Source organism: Pseudophryne corroboree, chromosome 2, assembly GCF_028390025.1.
Source record: "Pseudophryne corroboree isolate aPseCor3 chromosome 2, aPseCor3.hap2, whole genome shotgun sequence".
NCBI classification, from domain to species: Eukaryota; Metazoa; Chordata; class Amphibia; order Anura; family Myobatrachidae; genus Pseudophryne; species Pseudophryne corroboree.
In genome coordinates, this window is record NC_086445.1 from 171,873,384 (window position 1) to 171,883,794 (window position 10,411).

Below are 10,411 nucleotides of genomic sequence, written 5' to 3' on the forward strand. Positions count from 1 at the left end.
TCCTATAAGAACAAGCGGGCAAAAGGACAGTCATATCTGCCCCGGGGCAGAGGAAGGGGTAAGAGAGGACAGCAAGCTGCCCCTGCCCAGGAACAGAAGCCCTCCCAGGGTTCTGCAAAGCCCTCAGCATGACGCTGGGGCTTTACAAGCGGACTCAGGAGCGGTGGGGGGTCGACTCAAGAATTTCAGCGCACAGTGGGCTTGCTCACAGGTGGACCCCTGGATCCTGCAGGTAGTATCTCAGGGTTACAGGTTGGAATTCGAGAAGTCTCCCCCTCGCCGGTTCCTAAAGTCTGCTTTGCCAACGTCTCCCTCAGACAGGGCGACGGTATTGGAAGCCATTCACAAGCTGTTTTCTCAGCAGGTGATAGTCAAGGTACCCCTCCTACAACAAGGAAAAGGGTATTACTCCACGCTATTTGTGGTACCGAAGCCGGACGGCTCGGTAAGACCTATTCTAAATCTGAAATCTTTGAACCTGTACATACAGAAATTCAAATTCAAGATGGAGTCACTCAGAGCAGTGATAGCGAATCTGGAAGAAGGGGACTTTATGGTGTCCCTGGACATAAAGGATGCTTACCTGCATGTCCCAATTTGCCCTTCACATCAAGGGTACCTCAGGTTCGTGGTGCAAAACTGTCATTATCAGTTTCAGACGCTGCCGTTTGGATTGTCCACGGCACCTCGGGTCTTTACCAAGGTAATGGCCGAAATGATGATTCTTCTTCGAAGAAGAGGCGTATTAATTATCCCTTACTTGGACGATCTCCTGATAAGGGCAAGGTCCAGAGAACAGCTGGAGGACGGAGTAGCACTAACCCAATTAGTGCTGCAACAACACGGGTGGATTCTGAATTTTCCAAAATCTCAGTTGACACCGACAACACGTCTGCTGTTCCTGGGAATGATTCTGGACACGGTTCAGAAAAAGGTGTTTCTTCCGGAGGAGAAAGCCAAGGAGTTATCCAAACTTGTCAGGAACCTCCTAAAACCAGGAAAAGTGTCTGTGCATCAATGCACAAGAGTCCTGGGAAAGATGGTGGCTTCTTACGAAGCGATTCCATTCGGCAGATTCCACGCACGAACTTTTCAGTGGGATCTGTTGGACAAATGGTCCGGATCGCATCTGCAGATGCACCAGCGGATAACCTTATCACCACGGACAAGGGTGTCTCTTCTGTGGTGGTTGCAGAGTGCTCATCTGTTAGAGGGCCGCAGATTCGGCATACAGGACTGGGTCCTGGTGACCACGGATGCCAGTCTGAGAGGCTGGGGAGCGGTCACACAGGGAAGAAACTTCCAGGGAGTATGGTCAAGCCTGGAGATGTCTTTTCACATAAATATACTGGAGCTAAGAGCGATTTACAATGCTCTAAGTCTGGCAAAACCCCTGCTTCAGGGTCAGCCGGTGTTGATCCAGTCGGACAACATCACGGCAGTCACCCACGTAAACAGACAGGGCGGCACAAGAAGCAGGACAGCAATGGCAGAAGCTGCAAGGATTCTTCGCTGGGCGGAAGATCATGTGATAGCACTGTCAGCAGTGTTCATTCCGGGAGTGGACAACTGGGAAGCAGACTTCCTCAGCAGACACGATCTACACCCGGGAGAGTGGGGACTTCATCCAGAAGTCTTCCACATGATTGTGAACCGTTGGGAAAAACCAAAGGTGGATATGATGGCGTCCCGCCTCAACAAAAAACTGGACAGGTATTGCGCCAGGTCAAGAGACCCTCAGGCAATAGCTGTGGACGCTCTGGTAACACTGTGGGTGTTCCAGTCAGTGTATGTGTTCCCTCCTCTGCCTCTCATACCAAAAGTACTGAGAATTATACAGCAAAGGGGAGTAAGAACGATACTCGTGGCTCCGGATTGGCCAAGAAGAACTTGGTACCCGGAACTTCAAGAGATGCTCACGGAGGATCCGTGGCCTCTACCTCTAAGACGGGACCTGCTTCAGCAGGGACCGTGTCTATTCCAAGACTTACCGCGGCTGCGTTTGACGGCGTGGCGGTTGAACGCTGAATTCTAAGGGAAAAAGGCATTCCGGAAGAGGTCATTCCTACACTGGTAAAAGCCAGGAAGGAGGTGACTGCACAACATTATCACCGCATTTGGAGAAAATATGTTGCGTGGTGTGAGGCCAGGAAGGCCCCCACGGAGGAATTTCAATTGGGTCGATTTCTACATTTCCTGCAAACAGGATTGTCTATGGGCCTCAAATTGGGGTCCATTAAGGTTCAAATTTCGGCCCTGTCGATTTTCTTCCAGAAAGAATTGGCTTCAGTTCCTGAAGTCCAGACTTTTGTAAAAGGAGTACTACATATACAGCCCCCGGTTGTGCCCCCAGTGGCTCCGTGGGACCTTAATGTAGTTTTGGATTTTCTCAAATCCCATTGGTTTGAGCCACTCAAATCGGCGGATTTGAAATATCTTACATGGAAAGTAACCATGCTACTGGCCCTGGCTTCAGCCAGGAGAGTGTCAGAATTGGCGGCTTTATCCTATAAAAGCCCATATCTGATTTTCCATTCGGACAGGGCAGAACTGCGGACGCGTCCTCATTTTCTGCCTAAGGTGGTGTCAGCGTTTCACCTGAACCAGCCTATTGTGGTGCCTGCGGCTACTAACGATTTGGAGGATTCCAAGTTGTTGGACGTGGTCCGGGCATTGAAAATATATATTTCAAGAACGGCTGGAGTCAGAAAGTCTGACTCGCTGTTTATATTGTATGCACCCAACAAGCTGGGTGCTCCTGCTTCTAAGCAGATGATTGCTCGTTGGATTTGTAGCACAATTCAACTTGCACATTCTGTGGCAGGCTTGCCACAACCAAAATCTGTCAAGGCCCATTCCACAAGGAAAGTGGGCTCATCCTGGGCGGCTGCCCGGGGGGTCTCGGCATTACAACTCTGCCGAGCAGCTACGTGGTCGGGGGAGAACACGTTTGTAAAATTCTACAAATTTGATACCCTGGCTAAAGAGGACCTGGAGTTCTCTCATTCGGTGCTGCAGAGTCATCCGCACTCTCCCGCCCGTTTGGGAGCTTTGGTATAATCCCCATGGTCCTGACGGAGTCCCCAGCATCCACTTAGGACGTCAGAGAAAATAAGATTTTACTTACCGATAAATCTATTTCTCGTAGTCCGTAGTGGATGCTGGGCGCCCATCCCAAGTGCGGATTGTCTGCAATACTTGTACATAGTTATTGTTACAAAAAAATCGGGTTGTTATTGTTGTGAGCCGTCTGTTCAGAGGCTCCTACGTTTGTCATACTGTTAACTGGGTTCAGATCACAAGTTGTACGGTGTGATTGGTGTGGCTGGTATGAGTCTTACCCGGGATTCATTATCCTTCCTTATTGTGTACGCTCGTCCGGGCACAGTATCCTAACTGAGGCTTGCAGGAGGGTCATAGGGGGAGGAGCCAGTGCACACCACCTGATCCTAAAGCTTTATTTTTGTGCCCTGTCTCCTGCGGAGCCGCTATACCCCATGGTCCTGACGGAGTCCCCAGCATCCACTACGGACTACGAGAAATAGATTTATCGGTAAGTAAAATCTTATTTTCCCCATATTATTGCAACCAGGACCGGCTCAAAGAGCCCGAGGCTGGTTTTGCTTAGGAGGGGGGACCCCACGCAATTTAAAAAAAAACAAAAAACACTTTCCCATCCCCTTCCCACTGATAAACATGCACGGATCTCATGGATCCGTGCATGCCTATCCAAACACGGGGAAAAAAAGCAGGTCTGTTTTTTTTTAGCACTTTTTCACGAATTGTATTTCAGCACGGCAGTGTTTGGCTATTGTCAGCAGTGTTTGTGATTTGCACTTTTTTGTAAATTCCCGATTTCTACCAAATTGCAGGCGTATTTGACCGATGGTGTATTGATTCGTGATTTTTTCCTAGGACTTCCAAAATATTACGAATGCCCTCATCACTGCCGAGATTTTTGCTTAGTAAATTCCCGACATGACACTTTGAAGAAAAAACGGCATCTCGGTCAAAATCGGGAGCTTAGTAAATAGGGTGGTCTTCTGTTTGCCGGCGGTCGGGCTCCCGGCGCTCAGTATACCGGCGCCGGGAGCCCGACCGCCGGCTTACCGACACTTATTTTCCCTCGTGGGGGTCCACGACCCCCATAGAGGGAGAATAAAATAGTGTGGCGCGCGTAGCGCGCCACCGTGCCCGTAGCGTGGCGAGCGCAGCGAGCCCGCAAGGGGCTCATTTGCGCTTGCCAAGCTGTCGGTAAGCCGGCGGTCGGGCTCCCGGCGCCGGGATGCTGGTCGCCGGGAGCCCGACCGCCGGCCACCCGTAGTGAACCCTAGTAAATATACCCCTGTGTATGTATGTGTATGTTGAAGTGCTGTACAGAGGGGTGCATAGGAGGTTGGACAGAATGCCTCTGTACAGTTTTTTCTTCTGACAACACACTATGGGGGAAATTTACTAAAATTCGTATTTTTCAGAATGAGCTTAAAGTACAAACACGAATGACATCGAATGTGTAAAAGTGCAACTTTTTGAATGGATTATGACTCATTTACTAAGCTGTCGTATTTGAAATTTTCGTGTTTTCCGATGTCGATGTCATTCGTGTTTTTCAAAGGTAGAATGCGGCCGATTTTGTAGATTTGCGGCCGTGTTATGCGTTTTTTTTACCGACTGCGTCATTTTTCGGTTACGGCAGTGTTTATCCGTTCCCAGCCGCGTTTTTTTTCTAAGTTTCGTTTTTGTCACTCCTCCGTGATTGTTTTGTTTCGTGATGGAGGAGTGTCTGTGCTCATTACTATAAATCCGCCCCAAACCGGCCGCACCTCGTGGGTTTAGTTAGTGGAGAGGTGAGAGGAAGGTGTGTTAGGAGTTGGTGAGTTGTTTGGAGTTTTTGGCGGTTTGGAGGAGGTTATTTGCGATTGTTGAGTGCTGTACTGTGTGTGTAAGTAGTCTTGTCATACTTGTTGTGTAGTTATTTAAAAGTCTGTCTAGTTTTTTGTCTTGTTTTTTTTTTAACGTCTATTGTCATTGTTTGTGTGTGGGGGTGTGTGTGTGTGTGTGTGTGTGTGTGTGTGTGTGTGTGTGTGTGTGTGTGTGTGTGTGTGTGTTTGGTGTGTGTTTGGTGTGTGGTGTGTAGTGGAGGAGTGTGTTTACTGTTTTTTTTCTCAGTGTTATTTGTTGTTTGTCCTGATTATGTCCCAGTCAGAGGTGAGTGAGAGGGAGGAGGTGAGTGAGAGGGAGGAGGTGAGTGAGAGGGAGGAGGTGAGTGAGGTGGAGGAGGTGGAGGAGGTGAGTGAGGTGGAGGAGGTGAGTGAGGTGGAGGAGGTGAGTGAGAGGGAGGAGGTTAGCGAGAGGGAGGAGGTTAGTGAGGCAGAGGAGGAGGGTGAGGTTGCTGCTGCGGCCTCCAGTGAGAGTGATGCCGATGGCGCTCCGCAGCCACGCACCACTACGAAGACAGGCAGAAATGTAAAATTTAGTCACGCAGAAAATGTGGCATTGGTGAATGAGTTAATGCGTCATCATCGGCACCTGTTTGGCCCTCAGGCCTCCAAGGTGACATCTCGCAGAAAGGCTGTGCTGTGGGGTCAAGTAGTTTCGGCAGTGAACTGCGAGTGTGTGGTGAGGCGGACTGAGGACACTTGCCGAAAGCGATTTTATGACATAAAGCGCAGGGTAAAGGCAAAGATGGCCAAGGAGGCAAAGTCAGCCCGACAAACTGGGGGTGGCCATCCTTTCATTGCCACATATGCTGAGTGGGAGGAGCCCGTGCGTCGCATTATTCCACACGAAGTTGTCCGTGCCACTCATGTCAGAGATTCTGATCAGCCCAGGCAGGATGGTGACTATTGTTTTGTTTCTTCTTATCAGTGTAATTGTTTTAAAAATGTGTTTTAATGTGTTCAAAACTGTTTATAGTGTTTGGCATATTTGTTGCATTGAGGATGTGTTGTTTTAATGTGTTTGTGTGTGAGGGATATGTATTAAGACATATGAATTGTTTTTTTATTTTTTTTATTTTGTTTTTTTTGGGATTTTCACCATCATTTACGTGATGTAAAAGGAACGATTATGTGTGCCATATGGGGCTCAGACCATACTGTATTTTTTGCAATTTGTATGTTCCCAGTTTGATAGTTTAATGTTTAAACCTATTAATATTGGCTTAAGTTGTCTGGTACAAATTGTTGAAGTAGTGATGTGTGTAAAACGTTGTGTTCCTAGTTGTAACCATTACCTTTATCCATTTATGTTGAATGTGCTTAGCATGGTTTTTTGTTTTCAGTATCAGATGGTATATTTTCTGCAGCTGAGTTTTGTAAGTTCTACTGTATGTATAAGTTGTAAGCATATGTGGTATTTGAATATAGCATTTGTTATGTAGTGTTTTACTGCACATTCCTTGTTTGTGGCAAACATCTATGTTGTAGTAAGCATAGGTGTTTTTGGTAACGTAAGCAGGTGTGGTCATGTTGTTTTTTTTTAAGATGTATATTATATCTGTACTTGCTGACGACAATATATGGCGGACTATTTTTAATAACAATTTTCAAAACACAGGTATGGTTTTGATTTTCCTAATGGCTACATGGCTAATGTTGATTATCATGTTGTAAATGTTTTGGCAAAAATACATACCATAATGCTAAAAAAATTTCAGTGTCACAAAGAAGAGCAGCCCGTAGTAGCAGGACAAATGTTGCACAGGAGGATGCTGCTGCTACTACAGGTAAGGTATCCTTTTTGGGGTTTTTTTGCCAAAATATTTTTTTGAAAATACACTAATGTATTGCGTTTTTCCATAGTCCCATCCAGGCCACACCTTAGTCCGCAAATGCGCACAGGACAACCAACATCCATCCGCAAACACGTGGCGTTGAAAAGACCACGGCCAGATCTCCCGATGCCCACATCTGCATCTCCCCATCACAGACGCATCTCTACTGTGTCCTCAAGGCCACCATCACAATTACTGGCACCTTCCCCAACATGGGAAGCAGAATCCCCTCATCTGGCTGGTGAGTCCATAAAATAACACATCTGAACACTTACAAACACAGTGTACTTCTGATAATTATGTCAACGAAACAAACACACAGTAATGCAGCGTCAGTATAATTTTTTTTTTACTACTAAAACAAACATTAATGTAAAGCGCTGAACACCTCCTCACTAAAGCAGCCAAACTACATGAGTGCACACTTGAGGTATACAGTAATATAATGCTTATTAAAGTGCACACCATAATCTGCTGGGCAAGCTTCAGCACATGAGGATCATTGCTTATTGGGTTTTAATCTTATTATTAATATTTTCCTTGATTTATATGGCGGCACAAGGGATCCGCAGCGCCCATAACACAGTACATAATTAAATCTGCAAACCTTGAAAAGCACAGTTATACTACAGGACAAAATAGGACAGGTTTAGAAAAGCCGGTGTTAGGTGCCATCAAAGGGAGTATTGAGTATAAGATAGTTTAAAAAATTAAAGAAAAGGAACATGAGGAAAGAAGTCCCTGCTCCTGCGACCTTACAAAAAAGAAAATAATGTTGGTCTACTATGCCATTCATGTTGTGTTTTCTGCCTCATCTTACTTCAACAGGGTTTGTACATGATTGTTTTTTTGTCTATTCCTGATTGTCTAATGTTTTTAAATCAATCAAAACCACGAACCTAAAACAAAATAGGGCAGTGGTTCCCAAACTTTTTTGAATCACGGCGCCCTGGAGTATCAGAATTTTTTTCACGGCACCCCTAGGCCAATAATTTCTTATTGAGAAATTTAGAAAGAAATATTAAATTAAGTAGACTGTGTTTATAGGTCATCCTTAGGGTCAGTTGTGTGGTGAGGGACAGGATTTGTTTCAGTTTGGCCACATATTTTATGACTGGCAGCCACCAGCACTAGTTTTGCCTTTTATATTGACCATAAATAATTTGAATTGGTCCTGGACCACCAACCCAGGGCACCCCTGCAAGTGTCCCGAGGCACCCCAGGGAGCCACGGCACACAGTTTGGGAACCACTGAAATAGGGTCTTCCGTTAAGATTTGTTGTGGCTTTTGTTACAAACATATGTGTGTTATTTTTTGACAAACAGAATAATAAATGCAATGCAATATGATAGAAGTATAAAATACATGTTGCATATTACTACAATGTTGTATTCTTATACCACACACAGATGATGACAGCATGCCCACGGACCAGCAGACACTGCAAACTGATGCCACGTTTGTTCTGGATCTCCGCCCATTACAGACAACGCAACCTAGCACGGTACCTGTGGCCACGCCTCCACAACAAACAAGTCCGCAACCAATAATGAGCCCAAGTACACCACTGGCTCAAACTGAAGAGTAGACATTTTGGGCCAACTGGGCAAACCATCAGAGGCTCAATTCAGACTGTCTCCAAAGACAAAATCAGCTGCTGGCAAGTCTGCCACATTACATGCCACGCATAAGTCGAAATCTCAGCAGAGAACATTTGGAAACCAGTCGTGTGGCGACTTGTCTGGAGCAAATGCGGGCAGAAAACAGCACCATGATGACCACTTTACAGAGAATTCTGGATGAACAAATGAGGCAACACCAAAACTACCTGCATCTCCTTGAAAGGAACAATAGCCTTACAGAAAGTCTGGGTAGAATTATAGAGAATAACACGGCCTCCAATAACCAATTAAATGCTACACTCACTAACTTAAGCCACAACATAAGTGCTTTACACTCCCAACAAGCGAGCACTAGCTCAGGAACTACAACTCCAATAAATACCCCAGTGACCTCCCCAATAAGGAGGTCAAGCAGATCAAGACCTCATGTCCCTGGCCCCACCTCTGAAGCCTCCAAGGCTACACGAAAAAAATAAAGCCAGCCTCTGCAGATGGCAGATGCATAAGTGGGGTTAACACTGTCTGTTGACGTTTGCAATGTACACACTTTCACACTTTAATAAACATATTTGTGGTTTAAACATAAAAATGTTGTGGATAATCGCTATTTCTACCATTTCTGAGGGTGAGATGTTAATCTTGTACTTATTGACCTTTTAAAGTATCACAATTATATGTGTAATTTTTGGTGAGGGTGCAACACATGTAAACACGCTTTTCAAAAGCAGGTCTATTTTTTTGGCGTATTTTTTTACGATTCTATCTTGAACACGAACGTAATGGACCTTTCACGGTGAAAAATACAAATACGAATTCTTGGTAAATTACCGAGTTCTACCAAATAACAGGCGTATTTGACCGATGGTGTTTTTATTCGTATTTTTTCCCGTTGACTTCTTAAAAAATACGAATGCCCTCATCACTGCCGAGATTTCTGTTTAGTAAATGACCGAGATGACACTTTGAAGAAAAAACACCATCTCTGTCAAAATCGGGAGCTTAGTAAATTTCCCCCTATGAGCTGGCCGTCCAACAGCACTTGAGCCTGTAGCATCACTAGTTCCTGGTGAATTGATAGCTTACGGTCTACATACAAAAGAGCTTCCTCCACAGTGGTTAGGAAATGGACATATTTAGTTATTTGGTGAAAATGAAATCCTCTTCTTTAAAAAGAGCACTGACTGCATTATACATTTTACCAGCAGAGGTCAGTAGAATGATGCTGTTAGGGTATGGAGTAAACGGAGTAGTAACATAAAACATTTGTGAGGGTTTTTTTTTTTTAAATATTTGTATTGATTTCTTTTCATCAAATTTACAAAACTGAAAGTCAAAATAATCCAATATGTAAGGCACAGAGCTTTTTTTGTCACTATAAAAAGCAGGGGTGGGGAACCTCCGGCCCACGGGCCGTATAAGGGGTGTCATTCCGAGTTGTTCGCTAGCTGCTTTTGTTCGCTGCGCAGCGAATAGCGATCAGGCAAAAAAAGGCACTTCTGCGCATGCATATGCGGCGCAATGCACACGCGCGTCGTACTATTACAACGAACGATGTAGTTTCACACAAGGTCTAGCAAAGCTTTTCAGTCGCACTGCTGCCCGCAGAGTGATTTACAGGAAGAGGGCGTTTCTGGGTGTCAACTGACCGTTTTCAGGGAGTGTTTGAAAAAACGCAGGCGTGCCAGGAAAAACGCAGGCGTGGCTGGGCGAACGCAGGGCGTGTTCGTGACGTCAAAACAGGAACTGAATAGTCTGAAGTGATCGCAAGCGCTGAGTAGGTTTGAAGCTACTCTGAAACTGCACAAAATTATTTTGTAGCCACTCTGTGATCCTTTCGTTCGCGCTTCTGCTAAGCTAAAATACACTCCCAGTGGGTGGCGGCATAGCATTTGCACGGCTGCTGAAAACTGCTAGCGAGCTAACAACTCGGAATGACCCCCTAGGCCCGCAAAGCCGTTTGTTCCGGCCCACCCGCTTGTGTGTCAGCGAGACACGCCGCCGCTCAGTCCGGCG

At 45.7% G+C, this 10,411-nt stretch overlaps 1 long non-coding RNA gene across 1 annotated transcript in view; it reads left to right on the forward strand.

Annotated features, from left to right (window-relative positions):
- LOC135006438 (uncharacterized) overlaps positions 1 to 8,966 on the forward strand; it is a 92,272-nt gene extending 83,306 nt beyond the window's left edge. Inside the window, exons 3-5 of the long non-coding RNA XR_010206642.1 lie at positions 6,659 to 6,727; positions 6,804 to 7,016; positions 8,186 to 8,966. This is a non-coding gene — a long non-coding RNA (uncharacterized LOC135006438). The remainder of the gene's footprint in view (positions 1 to 6,658; positions 6,728 to 6,803; positions 7,017 to 8,185) is intronic.
- The last annotated feature ends 1,445 nt before the right edge of the window (positions 8,967 to 10,411 follow it).